A 19,859-nucleotide genomic window follows, 5' to 3' on the forward strand; every position below is an offset into this window, starting at 1 on the left:
AGGGTAGATGGCCTAAGGTTGTCTTTAATGATAGATTGTACAAGAGCAAAAAAACTTGGATGCAACAAAATAACAAATGGTTTAGTAAATGGGATATTTGCTTGAACGCCTGCCCCATAAACATCAAAGAGATAAAAGCTTTTGTTATGGAAAAGTTCCACAAACGTACTTGGGAGAAGGAACTAGGAAGAAAGAAAAATTACTATATTGAAGTGTTTAATCCCACTCATAATCATCAACCAAAAGCATACATAGAGGCCAATATCTCTTGGAGATCTAAAATTCTTATTGCTCAGTTAAGGACTAATTCTCATCAACTCGTTGTGAAACAGGGCGTTGGAAAAGGCCAAAGGAAGTGTGGGAGGAAAGGTTATGCATTTTTTGTTCTTCCGGAAAAGTGGAAACAGAGAAACATTTCATTTTAGAATGTGAGGCCTTCAAAGACAACAGGGAAAGTTATGCAGATATGCTGGCAGCTAGCTCTTGGGATAATCTATTTAACGAGGGGTTTGTCGAGAAGACGGGAGCATTTATTGTGAAGCTTCACAAAAAAAGGGCCGAATACATCAAGTAGATGAAAAAGCAATCTGTCCCATAGGCTATCTTTAGCCTCGTAGACGTTAAAATAATTTCTTTCTTCTTTCTATTTGTCCATCGACTATGGTGTTGAGATATTTAACATTGTCCTATGTAAATAGAGGCCATGCTGCGGGTTTATGAAACAGAGGAATCGACTGTGCTGCGTAAAGAGTCAAGATAGTGCGAGTTTGGAGATCTGTTTGAGATCTGTTGGCATTGTTAAAGAGCCAACACCTGTTGGAGAAAAATTATGCCGCAGAAAAGTAGCACTGGCTACCCTAATGAGACCACGGAGAAAAAGTCCACTGCAGAAAAGAGCATCGGAAATCCTACTAAGACCTCGCCTGCCTTAAATGACGACGTGAAGCCACCACCGAAGCTGATATCTCTATGCGAGGAAATGGACGGTGAGGGCCTCATCAATTTATTGGCCAATTCCCGCACTGGCATTAGCAGACACGAAGTCCCCGCGGCGCTGAGATATGCGGCGGACCCGGCCAAGCTGGTTCTACAAGCCCTGGGGTGTGTTTATGTGGACGGTAATGTCCAGAAATCATATACGTACCTTTTGGGGCAGAGAAATGCCTGTAATTTGCTCTTCGACTCCCTTCATTCTGTTTTGACTGTGGACAAGGTGTCGTCAGAGGCGAAAAATGACGCTCAGAAAATTGTTATGTGTGTCTCTCGGGCACTTCACCCCTGTCGGCAATGGCGGCCCTCAATCCCTCGGTCATCATCCTCTCGGGGGGTCCTCACAATGTTCGCTAGGAGGGTGCCCCCTCACTGCCGGATGGATTCTTTGACTATGTGTGGGAGAAGGGGATTCATGTTATGGGCATCTCCTATGGTCTGCAGCTCATCGTCAAGATGATAGGGAGTGAGGTCAAGCGTGCCGAATCCCAAGAGTATGGGAGAATGGAGGTCCACACGCACGAGGGGTCGAAGCTTTACGGGGACATCTGCGTCGGAGAGAGGCAGAGTGTGTGGATGAGCCATGGGGATGAGGTCGTGAGATTGCCTGAGGGCTTCGTGGTCATGGCCACAAGTCTGCAGAATGCCATAGCTACCATTGAAAATCCCCACAAGAGATTATACGACCTTCAGTACCATTCAGAGGTGATCCATTCAGTGCTTGGAATGGAGACACTACGCCATTTTCTTTTCAGTGTTTGTGGCCTCATAGCTGATTGGATTCAAGGATGGTAAAAATCGTTGCTTTGTTTGAGATCGTGTTGACTTCCCTTCACAGGCGTTAATAGGGTTGATTTGAGCAAGGGCATAATCACAGTCATAACAATCTCTGGAAATGGGGAAAGATTTGAGTGAGGAGCAGATCACTCCAATGCGGGAGGCGTTCAACCTCTTCGACACCGACCTAGGTACATCATAGCGGCCGAATTGGAACCGTGCTGCAGGGAACAAACTCTTTCGAATTTGTGAGATTCAGTGATTCCATGGCCTTATCAGTGACATAAACCGTAAAATGAAAAGTAATTTTCTCTAAATTTACTTGGAGTTTGGTAAGCCAGTAAATGGTATTTATAAATGTTTTGGAATTAAAAGCATTGAGCATAGCTAATTCAATGGAGTGATTTTGTTAGAATTAGCTACTCTAACAAATCATCTAGGTGAATCCAAGACAATTAAACTTGAAAAAGAAAGAATAGACTAAAGGCTTTCGTGGTCAAGGTTGAAGTGCAATAAATATTGTTTTTTGTGCAACAAAGACATTGGAAATTAAATGATGATGGACAACTAGGTGAAAGTTTGTGTGAGTTTGTGGAATAGACTCACTAGCATGTTATTTTATGAGTCACATTTTATTAGTAAGCAAGTCTAGGGTGTTTTATAGTGGTCTTTGAAAACTGTGTACCTGGTAACTTCAGAGTTGGAGTGTGAAATGTAAGCCTTGTAAGGCATGTCTATCCCCATACAGTTTGTGGTAATCTAAAAACCACTTTGTATTTGCAATGTCGGTTTGTGGTAAGCCACAAACCACGTGTAAGAGTGAAGTGGGACAGAGATTCCTGTTGGCATGGTTTAGGGTTAGCTGAGAAAACCCTTCGCTTGGTTGAGTTGGGTCTTTGGAGTGCCTTAGTGGCAGGTTTGTAGCCCAAAGTGGCTAGAGTGCCCTAGTGGCAAGTTTGTGGCCCAGAGTGGCTGGAGTGCCTTTGTGGCTGAGCTGAGCCTTCGTGGCTGTGTTGAGCCTTGGTGGCTGAGTTGAGCCTTGGTGGCGGAGAGCCCTTGGTGGTATAGTTGAGGGTGATCCGATAAAACCCAATGCATGGTTACAGGTAATCCAACAAAACCCAGGTTAACAATGATGGAGGGGGATTTACACTTACAGGTTATAATGGTTGACAGAACCATGTATGTGAAGGACATCCTACATCACAATAGTGATCTAAGTTTAGCTTTTTCCATTAATTCCAACACTCTCGCTTAATGGAAAAAGGGCACTGAACAATAACATACACTTGCTAGTCTAGTCTTAGCTAGGCTTACAATTAAAACATGAAACAACTTGGTAAAAGAGGTTTTCATTTTTGTCTTCTTGCAGCAGAGCCCATACTTGTTCATCTTGAGTCGAGGCTTCATCTTTGCTTTCCTCGCCATGAGGTAGTGATATCTCTTCACCTCATTTCTTCCCAAGTGATGGAAAGCTTGAATTCTTATTCTTGCCCTTCTCAAGATTATGACAAGCTGGATATGAGACAAGTAATCATTAAGGGGGAGTGTTGGAATATCTAATTCTTACTTGTATCAGTTACGCTGGAGTGGGGTTCGATCCCTCAGGCACTTATGCCAAACCACAAATTGCAATCGAGGTTTGACTCCTTAGGCACTAATCCTAGAGGTCATTGATAGAGTAGCATGCACGCATCCTGGGCACAAGTTCCACGATCCACGTTGAGAAACGCTGGTGTTGATCCACTGCTGAAACGATCCACGCCGAATTTACTACACCATGGGCAATCTCACTGTGATCCCTCTGCGATTCGTCCTCCTGGTGATACTGGCCTCCTTCACGGCTAGGTTGAAGGAAACTCCATGCTGCCAATGCAGAAGATGCCAAACAGATTATTTAGATCTGCCGCATTGAAACAGTCTCGACTGTCAACCTCCAGTGCACCGAGGTCTCACTTCAGAAGAGGTCTCAAAAGAAAACGTCGATCTACAAAAGAACTGCTTCTGATCTCCTTGAAGGGCTGCTACGATCTCTTCACAGTAGAGGCAACCACACAACACACAGGCCTCTGTCCTATAGCTCTGATACCATGATAAAATATGCGAATCCAAATTAATTTGTTAATCAAATGAAATTACATATATACAAGAAGTGTTGTCTTAAGATAAGTAAGCTATCTTGGACACATAATCTGTTGGTTGAGAGATTATCTCAACCACGCATCCATCTAGGAAATAGATCCTAACTACTAGGAACAAACTCCTTTACTTAGTAAGAATCACGACTGAGACAAGTAAGAATTAGATATTCCAACAGAAAGTGTGGGAAATGATTCAATTCTAATTGTAGTGATTTTATGCTCCATAGCAACATAATCGCTAAGAGGACTAGAGAGATTGCAAATTAGAGAAGAAAATCTATCTATAGGGGATAAAAACATACCATAGTTTCTCATAGGTCCATAGTGGTATTTGCATTGTACATTATGATAGCTATGAAGATAGGCACATATGCTTCATTTTGTTGAAATCTTTTCCACACAAGGTTTCTCTAAGGTGAGTGTTGTGCTCATGACATTCCATTAGATGTTTTTGATATTGTAATTATGTTCTTATTTCACAATTTTTTTGGACCCTGTGTGGTGTATTTTAATTTAAGTAAAGTAATTTAATATAAAAGAATAATTATGCAATTAAGCCGAGGCTCATATTTAGATATTGAAATATTCAAGGAATTTAAGATCATCTCTAGAAATATCCACCTTGATCTACATTGAACCACCTAAGACACATCTCTACATTGAGGCACATTGTGGAAGACTCTACATTAAGCCGCTTTAATAGTTGATCCACACTAATGAATAGATTGGATGACCTTAAGACTTTATCAATGTATCTGACTCAAAATGATAAGACCACTTCACATAATGTTTGTGAAATAGTAAAATACTCACCTATGAAGTCACTTGCCCACCTATATTAGATAACAAGGAGTAACATAGATGCCCCACTAAAAGAACATAATAAATCTAACAATATCCAATTACATATATATCAATGCTCTATAAATGATGGATTTAAATGCTACAATTTCCATCATAATGGCACAAATACACCAATGATTGCAACAAAATAAATGAATGCTCTACTAAAGGACCTCAATAAACCAAATATTACCCCATTACATTTACATAAGTACAACTAAATAAATCTTTGCTAAGACTTCAATAAATCAAATAATGTTCCAATACATGTGTATTTGTTACCCAAAAATAATGGCGATGAATGTTACAACTACCATAGTAATGTCATTAAGTACATCAATAAATGTGATAAATAGAACACATTCCACCATATTTCCATCATTCCTTTTTTTTTTCAACACGAAAAAAAGCTATATTTATATTATATTCATATAGAGGAAATTGTACAACATAAGATTGTTGGAGACCACAAGGTATAGTTGATATTTGTGGAACAAGCCACAATCATAGGGATGGACAAAAAAAACCCATATATCTGTTCTTCTTCAGATTGGTCATATGGTTCAACATACTAATAGGCTAAATAAAAGGTTGTAATCATACTCAAAGGCCGAATCTTTAAGAATATTTTTCAAAAAGGAAATCTATTTAGTGGGACCCATATACATACCATATTGACAACAATGAGAAAAGGAAGTTATGTACCTGGCATGCAAAATTCCTGAGTCTGGAAAGTTTTGTTGTCCACTGTTATCTGCATCATCCAGACTTCATGTTGAGAAGAAAGACCTTTCTTCGATAGAGCATCCGCCATCCTGTTTTTTTCCTTGTCAATGTGGATAATTGAGTAGTCCTTCCTACGGTTCCATAAAGCCTCAATCCTGCTCAGCCATCTTGTTAAATTGATATTTTTTATGACATGTTTTGACTGAACATGATTGATAATGACTTTTGAATCTCCAAAAATTTGAAGCTTTTGTATGTCTAGAAAATCACAAAAAGATAGAAGACCAGCAAGAGCCATAGCCTCTGCTTTATTGTTGGATCCAGCACCTCCATTCCAATATATTTCTATCTGTTGTCCTTCTTCAAGAATAATATAAACTCTGCAGGCGCATATTCCATGTAGTGCCGCCCCATCAAAATAGGCACGCGGAATCCCCGTAGGATCCCTTGATAGAGTCCTCCTCCCACTTCTGTCTCTGGAATGATTAGTCAATCCAAGCGCGTTGTGTAAACAAAGGATAGATTCATAAACTGTTAAATGGCATTCCCTTTTTGAGTTGAAAATTGACGCATTCCGCCATTTCCAAATGGCCCATATGGCCAATAAAGGAATGGGCCTCCAATCAATGTTCATGTCACCCCACCATCTAAAAGCTTCTGACATGGAAGGGAAGGAGATTCTGTTGAATCCAAAATGGGCAGCTAGATTCTGCCAAATCATCTGAGATTGAGGACAGAGAAGAAAAATGTGTAAATTGTTCTCTGTATTTGATCTACAGAGGGGACAAATGGCTGGCCCGCTCCAATTTCTCTTTTGAAGATTTTCCCATGTGAGATTCTTGTTGTGGAAAACCAACCAAGCAAATAATATGATCTTAAGGGGGTAGCCTGTTTTCCATAGGGATTTTGGAAAGATGTGGGACATTTGTTTAGATTCGGAAAAAAAGGAGTTGATGATAAATGTGCTTTACATAAACCAAAGAAGTGCCACCATGCCCCTTCCAAATAATGAAATCCATGTCCACAGAATGAAAAATACCATGAGCCCGCAAAGTCGAAATAATAACATTCCATTGAAGTCCCAGATCGTCATTTAGACTCAATTCAGATCCATATTTCCATATTGGAATGGCACCCTCACATTTGTGAATGGCCTTGTCCCAGAAAAATATACCCCTGCTGTGCAATGCCCTTAGTAACTGAGAAGAAATGGGAATCTTCCCATCCCCACCTGCAATAGCATCCAAACCAATAATAAATTTTTTCTCGGACTAAAATTTCCAAATCAGGTTTTGTTGGAAGAAGAGCTCAATTTTCCGGAAACCTCTCCAAATAGCAGAGCCCCGAGGGGATCCAATGGAACTTTGTCTATACCAGAAAGACATGTCTTTATTATCCATATACTTAGATCTTATGGTCTTGCTCCAAAGAGATTCCCCCATAACAACTTTCCACATGGATTTACAAAGTAGAGCTTTTCGGAACAAATTTAAGTCCATTATGCCCCAGCCTCCCATCTGTTTTGGTCGAGCCAACATCGCAAGTTTTGTCAAATGATATTTTTTTTTGTTCTTTGTGACCTCCCCAAATGAAATTAGTAGTCATTCTATTTAGACTATTGATAATGGATGCAGGTATATAGAAGAGATGTGCCCAATAGACCATGATTTGCACCAGCACAGCCTGGGAGAGAGTCGCATGACCACCAATGGACAGAAACTTGAATTCCCATCCGGCGATTTTCTTATAAAAGTGATCGGGAATGCATGACCAGTCTACAACATTATATCCAACAGATTTTAGATTGAAGCCCAAGTATTTTACCCCAAGCTGGATAGGAATAGCTTTAATATTGAAGAGTTGTGAAAGGAAGGTTATAAGATCCCCATTGATATTCTCCACATGAAAAGATGATTTTACTTCATTGACACACATCCCAGTGGCTTTTTGAAACTTCCCCAAAATTTCATGTAAACATATCCAAGATGCCCTGCATAGTATAGTCGATAGAAGAATGTCATCGACAAATAGACTATGGGAAATGGAAATGCCCCTGCTGATAAGGAGAGGGCGACATCTATTTTGTTGGATTGCCCTTTTTATATGTAGACTCAATGAGTCCATGACAAGAATGAAGAGAAGTGGAGACAAAGAACAACCCTGCCTCAAACCCCTGGCAACCTTGAAAAAAGGAGTTGGGATTCCATTTATAAGAACTGCAAAATTAACATCCACTACACAAGCCATAATCCATCTGGAGCATTTGCCATCAAGGCCAATCTTAGCAAGGAGGCATCGAATAAATCCCCAGTCAACACAATCATAAGCTTTTTTAAGATCAATTTTTAATAATGCAGCTTCTGTCTTCCGGCAATGCATGGAATGTAGACATTCTTGAGTGAGAGCCACTGCTTCCAATATATTGCGGTCCTTTAGAAAACCATGTTGCTCAAGGGACAAATGAATAGATAAGATATTCCTCAGCCGGACAAGAATAATTTTAGAAATAATCTTATATAGAAAATTGCACAGAGAGATGGGCCTATAGTCCATAAAAGTGAGGGAGTCCTCCTTTTCTGGAATTAATGCTATATATGTGGAGGAAATATATTGGCTAATGTAGCCATGAGTCCTAGATTCCTCAACCATATTCAGGATATCTGATTTAAATAAGTCAAAAAAATGGATGAAGAAGTCAATAGTCCACCCGTCTGGACCAGGACATTTATCTTTTTGAAAAGATTTCATAGTAGCCAATAACTCCTCTTCAGAAACCGCCAAATAAAGGATGCTATTCTGATTTGCATCAAACATGGTAGGATATGGGTCAATACCCCATAATATGTCCTCTATGTCACAATCTACTTTCTTGTTGTAAGCCCGTTTGAAATATTTCACAGCTTCTTCAGCAATAGCCTCCTGTCTAGTGTAAGATATGCCTTCTTCATTCTTAATCTCCCAGATAGTATTTGCTTCTCGTCGTTTATTAGCGAATCTATGGAAAAACTTTGTATTTTTGTCCCCCTCTTTGAGCCATATAGCTCGGCTCTTAAGAAGCCAAGAAGCTTCTTCTATTGCTAATAATTTTTTCTTTCTTTCCTCTAAATCCCATATTTGTTGACAGATAGCAAGAGGCATACAGTGAGCTTTAAAATGCATAGATAATTTTTCCAATTTCTTACATATATCCAACAGAGCCAGTCTATTGGAGAAAGATTTTTCACGTTGCCATCTTTTGACCCCTTTCCGAAGAGAAGACAGACGTTCTAAAAAAGGGCGCGGGGGATCATGTTCCGAAAGAGATGGGGATTCCAAGCTTCATGTATGAATTTGTTGAACTGTTCATCAACGAGCCATGTGCGATTAAATTTGAAGGGATAACCAAATCTGTGACCAATATAATTCCAGTGGATAGAAATGGAACGGTGATCGAAGATGAAGGATGGAATGATATTCACCGATGGGAATCCAAATCTGTTAATCAATCTCTCATGTAAGAGGAATTTGTCAAGTCTCTTAGCTAGAAAAGATTCATTCGATCGCCCATTGTCCCACATGGGGCCAAAACTAGTTGGCAAAACATCTACAAAATTATGTTGAATGATGGTGTCTCGAATCAAACCCCCCACAGGGTCATTTTTCCTGCCATTACCCCATATTTCATCGTTACATAGAGTATAATTTAAGTCTCCGCCAACCAATAGGGAATCTATTTCAAGAAGTTCTGAAGAGAGAAATAAATCTCAGAATGGAGTTCGATCTTTATATGGAGCATATACATTTAATATGTGAACGGGCCTCAGAGAACCGTGGAAATAGGCAAGAATAAGGATACCAGTAAAGCATTGAAAGGCTATCGCTGAGATCCATTTGGGATCCCATAAGACTGCTAGACCCCCGGACAAACCTACAGCATTTGTCGCAACCATATTCCATGAGGGAAACATGCGTCTAAAGTATGTAATAGATTCTAGACTGTCATGCATAGTCTCTTGAATTAGGAGCATTTTAGATTTTAAGGAGAGAAAGAGATTTTTGAGGGCCAGAAACTTAGGGCCGGCCCTGAGACCCCGGATGTTCATAGATAGAATGTCAATCATTTTTGTACCTCTGCAGGCCTGCTTGCTCTAAGGGGCCTCGTGTCAGATATTCCATCAATAGCAATTTCAGAGATAGGAATGTCAACTAGGGAAAGGTCCCAAATTGACACATCCTGTCTACCTCTCCTTCCCCTGAAATGTCTACTTCCCTGATTTTCTTTGCGCTGAACAGTGATATTCCCTGCCGAATTTGGGCTAATAATAGGGGAAGGGGATCGATTCGATCTATGGACAGTAAGAGGATGAAGTTTCAAGGATTCACGTTTAAGAAGAAGATCTAAATCACAGTCAAATGAATTATTGGGCGAGGATACAGGGGAATTGTAAGGGGAGATCGAAATACAAGGAGATTTACCTTTGGGATCCGTTCTGTGATAATGAGAGAGAGAAGATGGAATTCTTTGGGGAGGGGGGTTGTGTGATAGGGGAGATTGGGGAGATGAGGAGATATATTGAATGTGTGAGGTAGATGGACAATCCCAAGATGGCTTGGGAATAGATTGTGGATGGGAAATAGCAGAGTCTGGATCTGGCACCAGAGGCGAGGGAATGATAGTGAATATCGATTGATGGATTGGCGGATCAATATTTGATAGAATTGGGGATTTAGAAATGGAGGAAGATTGGGGGCGGGTCTCTGTATAGGAATTATTCTGACGGATAGGATCCACAGACAAAGAGCACGTGCGGGGAAGACTAGAAGACCGATCCCAAGAGATACCCCGAGGCATTGATAGATGTACAATAGGGAATACAGGATCACGAAAAACCTCCGCATGATTAGATCATTCCTTTTTAACTGTTGCTTTCTCATTAGTATAATCAGGAATATTTTCCGAATGGATCTTCATCTTATGTCTACCACCGAGGTGACGAGGACATTGAGAAAAAGATGGCCCATTTTGTGACGAGCAGAACATCTAAATGGGACACCCCAATAATCCAGATGTTGCCGAATTTTGGACATATCCCATGATAAGTCAATTGACTCTGGGAAGCCACCTCTATAATCCTTTTCAATAAGGACCCAAGCAACCCGCTTGTCCTTGGCCCCTATGCATTTAGGATCAACATATATAAAGCGGCCAATAGCGTTACCAATTTTCTCCATCGATTCCTTAGTCCATAGTTCAATTGGTAAGCCTGGAAGCTTAAGCCATATATAATTATTTTGAGGAGTGCATCGAAGGGGATTAAATCCAATGAACCATCTGTGTAAAGCTAAAAACTCTTGTCTCGCACCCATGGTTTAGCAAATATAGTCTCCAAATCACGAACTCGAAGAAAATGAAAGCTATACCAATTGTTCATGAGGTGAACAATGGTCGGGGAATATCCTAGGAGGGGAGCCCATTTAGCTACAATCCAGGATCTGATTTGAGTGTCTTCCATTGTCGGAAAATTCCATCGTCCAACACGTGCCCTCTTTTGTAAACTGGCAATTCTATCAAATAATAAGGATCCATCCAAGTTGATAGCTTCGGGAGGAGGGGAAGTTTTAACAAGACGAGAATGCTTACGACGTGGTTGATATGAACCGCCACCACAAGGAATATGTTCAGAAAAGGAAAGGGGAATGATCTCAGCCTCCAGCGCGGATTTCCAATCAGATTTGTGAGCTGAGCTGGCAAAGGTCTTCTCCACGTCCATGGTGGCCCAAACCATGGCCAGTGCAGCGGATGTGTCAGAAAAAACATCCATGATGGAGGTCGACACAGAGCCCCAAGAGAAAAAGAAGGAAATCCCAAGGAGATAGGCAGAAGGACAAAGGACATCCAAGATTTAATAAAAAGTAGAAAGTTAAGGAAAAAATCCGATAATGGTCACTACAAAGACATGGGTCGAGAGTACATCACAGTACGAAAATATAGGGATTTGAGAAGAAAATAAGAATGACGGCCTATGGACCCATTAAAAAATGGATATCAAATCACGAGAGCCTTCCCATACTGACAAAAATGTGGAAGAATGGAACATTTGCTATTAGGCGAAAGCAGGAAACTCATATATGGCGACACTCATTGAATGAGAAATGGGGAAAATATTCAAGACCATTACGTCATGGCCAACCTACTAGCCGGAAATGATAGTCCGGTGCCGGAAAAACCAGTGAACACCGCGGCCCAGAAGAAAAAATTCATGAGGATATGTCTGGGCAAATAATGCAACAGCAACAAAATTCATAGATACACCACCATGGACCAATCTTAAAACGTAGGTCTGCGCATGGTTTGGTAATAACAAAATATTTCTTAAGGTTGTTTATGGAAACCCAAAAACAACCAAAATAAACAGACCAAAACATGAGAGATAGGTATGTAGAAGAGTGGATAAACTTCTGGGAAATGGAATTGTAAAAAAAAAAACAGGGGAAATATGGGAGACCAACGATACATGATTTTTGCAACAAGTATAGAGCTACTCCTGAAAGAAAATGAAGAAATACTATAATTCTCTTCTCATAATACTTGAAACATATATAAAATACCCAGTCCAAAGCTTATATGAGAAAACATAATTATTCATGGGGATTTTCAGAGCACTAACCTTTATCTCTAAGCGTTCTCCGAGCGAAGAGCACCGCGAAACCTTCAGCGGACCAACACCAGAAACCAATAGTTGAACGAAAACCTGAACGGTTCCAAAGACTATGGAACGATGATGAGAAAATGGAAATAGAGACGCAGGGGCACAAAAGGAAGAAATAAACTGGAGCAGTTCCAGGGATTTCTAGTCCAAGATAAGGATATGAGCATGGAATGTATAAAATTTCGGGATATTAGGGAACAAATATTTCAGGAAAATAAGCCTCCAAATATCAAAGAAAACAAAATGAACACAGACCTTCATCCCCGCTCAAGGGAGCGCATGGGGGGAAAGACGAAGCCAAACTTTATGCAATTGCTGGGATAGTCAATATCAGGATGGATTCAATGCCAATGAGCTAGACACGTCGAAAAGAACAGAAGGCGGTGTGTCAACCTACCAAAGAGCATGAATGCTATGTGTAGGGAAGGAGGAGAATAGCTAATGCGTGTCGATGGATCAGGAGGCGACGCATGCAAAAAATCCACCTCAATATAAAATGATTGGATCTGATACAGGCATGTTCAGGGAGAAATGGTTGGACAGAAAAATGGAAAATGTACTTGATTGGTCACCATCGCTATGCTCTCCACATGGCGCTCCCAAATCCATGGATGTTCTATATGCATGTGTCCAAGGTTCTCCCACCGGACTGGTGCAGACCCGTTACCTGCTTCAGCAAGTCCAATAGCGCTTTGACCATATTTCCATCATTCCTTACTTAAGAGACTCTACATTAGAGGGTTAATTTTATGGCCATCATATAAAATCTTTGTACGGTGAATATTACTTTTACGTTAGTATGTTCTTTTGAAATATGCTAGGTAAAGTGATGCTATAATCACACAACATAAGCATGATAAAAATATATCATTATGTTCATCACTATAAAAAATTTAAAATATCTATTTTATTAAATAATATTTCCAATTTATTAACCTTGGATATAGTGATAAATGTAAGAGTATAGATTATGAAAGTGATCATCACTAATAGGTAATAGGTTACATGCCTAGTGAAGGAAGTAAAGTTGAGACATAGGAGTAAGGTCCAGAATATGATTATTACTTTGATATTCTCCTCGTAGATTTTGTGCACACTAATTGTCACTTGCACTAATATGTTTACAAATAATAGAATTGAGGTGGAGGGGGAATTAAGCTAACTATCTACCACTCAAACTATTGTTGTTTGACAATATATGCTTGTTCTATTATTAAACTTAAACATTTATCATATTACTAGATTCCTCGTTATAAGTGTAGATTCTTAATCATAAATATTGAAATATTGAATTTGAATGGCATTGAATTTGAAATATCAATAAATTAAATAAAAAATTTAAATGAATATTATTTAAAAATATATATAATTTAATTTATAAGTTATAAATGGTACTATTATCTTTCTTATTTATTTAAATTTAACTTCAATCAACATGTTACATTTTTTATAAATATATTACTAGTATAGTTATATAAGTTAAAGTATAATTGTTTGTAGACTTTAAAATGCATATCTATGATACATCTTACAATGTCAAGATTATAAAAAATCATAAAAATTAACTAAACTATAATTTTACTTTAAATTATTATTAATTATTTTTAGTCTCACTAGCACAATCGATTGAGGATGGGCCTCGTCAGCAAGGCGATCCAGGATAAAATGTCACGGGGGGTGGTTGTGCCCTGTGCTAAGGGGAGGAGACATGCCAAAAAATCCAGTCAACTAAGGGTTGGTGTGGCCCAAGTCGGGTGCAATCCCCAGGTGACTTTGACGTCTTAGATGCCCCTAGGTCACGGCTTCTCAAGCCACATGTCAAGCTTGGAGGATCACAGACAACTTGACAAACAAAAAAAAATATTATTAATTATAGAAATAATTAATATATGAGTTAAACATATATACATCTAAAAAAACACGTTACAAGATTTTTAACCATAAAGATTCACCCGTACGTTACCATGGAGACTCTTAATCTATAAATACAATTTGTTACAATACTATAGACCAATACCATGAATTTCTAATATCACATGACCAAAAAATCATAACTCGTGTTCATATGACATATTTTTAAATTAATCAATTTAATTAAAAAGGAAACAATGACATAACTACTTTTGAAATAAATCCCAACATTTCATCTACAAGTATGATCCAAAAATGAAAAGTGAAGTTTTCATGAATTAATTTGCAAGTTATTTCATGTCCTTTAGGCAATGGATCATGGTTGCAAAAGTACACAAACTTAAGAAATTTGTAGAATTTTAATAGTCAAAAGTGGACAAACATGCAACATCAAACACAAGAAAATTGATAACGGAGTTCACCCATCTTGGGCTACATCTCTGGGTCCAGCTTCTAGTGCGACCTCTTTATTATATGCTCAAATGCTCAATACATAAACATACAAGCTTCAATCTGCAAAAATAACATTTTCATTGTGTTTAGAATGCTCAAAAAACCATTTATAAGCTCTTCTTGAGCTCAAAAAGGCTGAAAAATGAGCAAAATATGACCCTTTTTCCAAACTGGTATGAAAACTACTCTATAAGATGTCTCAATTCTGTTAACCATTCAAAAAAAGGTCCTTTATTTTATTGGTGGCGCCAAAAATTAGTTGGGAGGACGTCACGGGTTTGACTCACACCTCCCGCCGTTGTTTGTGTTGATTTTGTTAAAAACATTAAAAATAATTTAACACATGGGTCGTAGCCCCCCTTAATAGGCACTGCTCTAGGTTTTGCATAACATTACGTTACCATAGGCATATGTGGAGGTTCTATGTGCTCCCCTTTTTCTTTTCTCGACGATGGTTCTACTGACTACATAACCACATGCTTTGAGCGAGGGTGGTGGTGCCACACGCCCAACCCTTAGCCCCCACCACTTCACCGACGGTCATGACACATGCTGAAAGCCTGGGGCTGATACCTTTGCACCTAAATCCACTGCAATCAAGCCTCCATTGGATGTTGATCACATGGGTTCATATAACCAGGGTTGGGTCGGTCGGCCGTGCCTGCCGACCCGAACCTCTCCCCTAACCGTCAACCCACGACACTTTAAATAAAATCGAGTGACTATGGTTAACAAGGATCACCCATGGCCCAATGGTTGGGAACTTGATTCGTTGGTTGGAGGTTATGCAATCAAATTTTCTGAAGGTTGTCGATCGATATAAAAAAATTGGCGCATTTCTTGAGGATAGATGGCGACCTCTTGTGGGGCCACTTGGTTCCCTCTGATTGGCCCATGTGGTGGCTTGTGATTGGTCCAAATTCAAATTCAACTGCCAATAACCACTCGTCACTTGTCCTCATGGGATTGGCTCACTTTCCAATCTGTACAACCCAGTCACCCTGCTAACGTTAGTACCACGTTAGTGTACAGACTACCATGTGGCATTCGTACCTACATAGTCAACCCTAAACTAAATTTTTTGTTGTTTGCCAAAAACTTCAGAACGCATTAACTTCCTCATACATTGTTGGATTGAGGCAATTCAAGCATCGTTGGAATAAAAAATGATGAGCTCTACAATTTGGCATTGGTTTCGGGATATTTTGAGCACTTTCGTGTTTTAGCATATTTTTTATCCCCTGGATCACTCCCCATTGGAAGATTTCAGACCACCAAAAGTCTATTTTTACTTAGCAAATAGGTGAAGGTACAACTCCCTCACTTTCCTAATCTCTATCCACCTTGATTTGCCTGGATTTGTACCTTTGAGCTTCACATGAAGATACTCCACATTACCATTGCGTGAAGTTCTTATCCTCCTGTCAAGAATAGAGTCTTCCTACATCTAATTTGAATACTTAGGAGAAAAATCTTCTATAGATTGAATCTGAACATTATCTTCTTGATCAACGATCATAGGAGGCTCATACAATCTCAAAATTTTCACATTCACAATAGAATAATTTTGTATGTAAGGTGGCAAATCTAATTGGAAAGTGTTGTTACCAATATTCTCTAATATTTGGAAAGGACCATATCTAATTGGATTGATATTTTTACCTTCACCTTGTAATATTTCTTTGTTTATGTACAACCAAACTTGATCTCCCACTTGGAAATCATGATAAACTTGATGATTATCATGTCTTGCTTTGTACTTGGATTGGATTTTCTCCAAATCTTCTTGTACCCTTTGATGCACTAATTGGATTTGTTCAATGAAAATCTTGGCTTTCTCCACATCATTATGCCCATCTACTACAATATTTTTACCAAAGATGAAATCCAAAGGAGGCTTTGAAAAATAACCCAAATAAGCTTTAAATGGAGATACTTGTGTAGATGAATGCTTGACACAATTCTAGGCATCCTGGATGTAATGCAAATGCTCATCCCAAAGTTTAGGATGCTTACTATAATATTCTTGAAGGAGATACAATGTTTTTCTGTTCACTACTTTTATCTGGTCATAGGTTTGTGGATAAAATGTTGTGCTCTTCTTCAACTTGGTGTCCATGAGTTCCCATAAACTTGACCAAAACTTCTCGATAAATCGAGAATCTCGATAAAAAATAATCGAAGTAGGTAATGAAAATGAACCCATACATTTTGTTTAGTTGTAACTTGTTTCTTATAAGGCATTTTGCTTACATGGTCCACTACAACATATAAATAATCGTGACCTTTCCTAGGCATTGGTAGCCCCCCAAAAAAATCCATAGAAATACTTTCGCAAGGGCAAGAAGGGATAAAAAGTGGAGTGTACAAACCCAATTTCCTATTACTTGGCTTACTAGTAGTGCACATGGAACATCCTTTTACATATCTCAATATAGTTTCATTCATACGAGGCCAATAACAATACCTTTGTAGTTGAGAAACTATTTTTCCTACACCAAAGTGACCAAAAATAAGATAAGTATGGGCTTCCCTTATGACATTAACTCTTTCACCCTGTGGAAAACACAACTTGCCAAGATGATACAACAACTTGTTATGAACATGATAATACAACTCTTCAACTTGATTTCCTTGACTCAAAGTTGCATAAACATCTTTAAAATATTCATCTTGAGCATACTGTTCGATATAAATTTCATGCATGATTGAGTTATGCTTAAGAATGATAGATGCATTAATGATAGGCCTTGATAGCATATCTGCAAGTTTGTTGTAAATACATTGCGTATACCCGATAACCAAATGAAATTGTTCTAGAAATTCCATCCATCTGAAATGTCTAGCTTATTGTAGCTTGGTTTACAATTGTAAATATTGCAAAGGTTGATGGTCAATATGAATAATCGTTTCTTTACCCATCAAATAATGCTTCCATTTCTTCACGCTTTGTACCAAAGCATACAACTCTTTATCATAAGTTGGATAGTTAATTATTGCATTGGAAAAGGTTTCAGAATGATAACATATTGGCTTACCATGTTGCATCAATATTGCTCCCATAGCATATTCGCTTACATCAATTTTAAAAGGTTGCTTAAGGTATGGAAGTTCTAGAACTAGTGTTGTACTGATTTTCTCTTTCAAATTGTCAAAGGCTTTATGTTGCTTGCCTCCCCATTGAAAGACCTGCTTCACACTTGTCAAAGCATGTAATGGTGTTGCAATCAATGAGAAGTTGGCGATAAATTTTCTCCAATATTGGGATGCTCCCAAAAGCTCCTAACTTATGTTACATTGTTAGGTTTAGGCAAATTCACAATAACATCAAATTTGGAGGGATCAATATTCAATTCATCACCCCTACAAATGACCCAAGTAAACCAAAGAGGTTTTCCCAAATTCACATTTAGACATCTTCAAATACAACTTTTTCCTTTTCAAGACATCTATAGCTTTATTTTCATGCTTGACATGCTCTTCATGAGTCTTACTAAAAATTAGAATATCATCCAAGTAGACTATGAAAAAGATATCAAGTAATGGTCGCAATACGTCATTCATAGCTCTCATGGATGTGGTAGGTGCATTACAAATCCCAAAGGACATAACTAACCATTCAGATAGACCTTGTTTTGTCGTGAAAGCAATTTTCCAAATATCATCTTTAGCAATCCTTATATGATGATAATTGCTTCTCAAGTCTAACTTAGTAAAATAAACAACATCCTTTAACTAATTTAGCAAATCATCAATGCGAGGAAGAGGATAGTGATTCTTTACCATAATCTTGTTCAAAGCTCGGAAATCCACACACATTCTCCAAGTACCATCTTTCTTTGGAACCAAAACAATAGGATACAACAAGGAGATGTATTAGGTCTGATGACCTCTTTGTCAAGAAACTCTTGAATTTGCTTCTTAATCTCTACATTCTCTAAAACTGACATTCTATACATGCTAATATTCATAAGTGGTGCATCCTTTTGCAATTGTATCTCATGTTGGATTCCTCCTTTTGGAGGTAACCCTTTAGGTTCCTGAAACATCTTGTCATAAGTGTTAACAACTTCAATGAATTCATGCTTGAGTTTAGAATCACGTCCTGAGAAAACTTTAGATTCAACAATATCTTTAGCTTTAATCATCAATAACACAAAATTATTACTAGCATTCATAAACCTTTTCATTTGACTTGCACTAACAATATATTCAACTCCATCTTTGAAAACATGATATTTGTTCTTATGATGATAGAATATATCTTTTCGTTCATATAAATATGGACTCTGTAAGACAATCTCACAAATATCAAGCGATACGACATCAAGCTCTACCTCATCTATAAAATTAGCAGTGATGGAAAATTTGAGTTTACATTTTCATGTCACTTGCAATTTGGCATCATAACATACCCAACCAAAAGGATAAGGTTTTGTACAAGGTTTAGTTTCTAAGTTAAGTTTCTTGACAATTGCTTCAGAGATAAGAATGACTTGAGATCCACTATCAAATAATGTATCAACCTTTGTATTTTTTGTAATGACCTTGATATGAAAAAGCTCACTTCTTTCTTTATCATTTTGAGATTCAACAGACTTGCCAGAGGAACTAGTGCTTGTGTTAGAAGTTTTACCTTTCATCCCCATGGCTGTGATTTTGGTTTCATCACTTGAATTAGATCCTAGATCTTGTTGAGTTGTAGAAGCGATCTTTTATTTCCCCTTGTTATTAAAACTATTTGGTCTTAATTCTAGACGTAATTTCCAACAATGGTCTTCATCATGGCCATCTATTCAACAATGTTTACAAGTAAGTTTCTCTCCCTCTTTGTTGATGGTAGCATTCTTCTTACCTTTTCCTTTAAATTTCCCCTTTCCTTTTTCTCCAGAATGAAAAGGTTTCTTACTAGACCCTTGAGGAACATTCTTTCGTCTTGATTCTAAATGAATTTCCTATAAACATACTTCATCTAGATTGGTTGGATTAAACATAAGTATAGTATGTGTTATGCAACCAACTCACAAAATAGAAGAAGAGATAGATCAATGACTTCAAAATTAGCCTCTTCGAGGGGGAAACTTCATTTACATTACACCAATGAACAATTCTTGGATGATACAAATGACAAGACATCCTTTATATATTTAGGAGTCTAAGGGGTATGTTGATTGGGAAAAATGACCCTTCAACATTCTAAGGGAGACCACCCAGTCAGGAACTTAAAGTAGCTCCTTTTCTGTTGAAGTAGTGGTTCCAACTAGTTAGATTAGGTCCAATTACCTTCTCTCTATCTCTAATGGCTTAAAGTATGACCTTCATCTACCAA

This window comes from Pinus tabuliformis, chromosome 3_2, assembly GCF_031772625.1.
Source record: "Pinus tabuliformis cultivar Carrire ecotype Pingquan chromosome 3_2, CPIR1, whole genome shotgun sequence".
NCBI lineage: Eukaryota > Viridiplantae > Streptophyta > Pinopsida > Pinales > Pinaceae > Pinus > Pinus tabuliformis.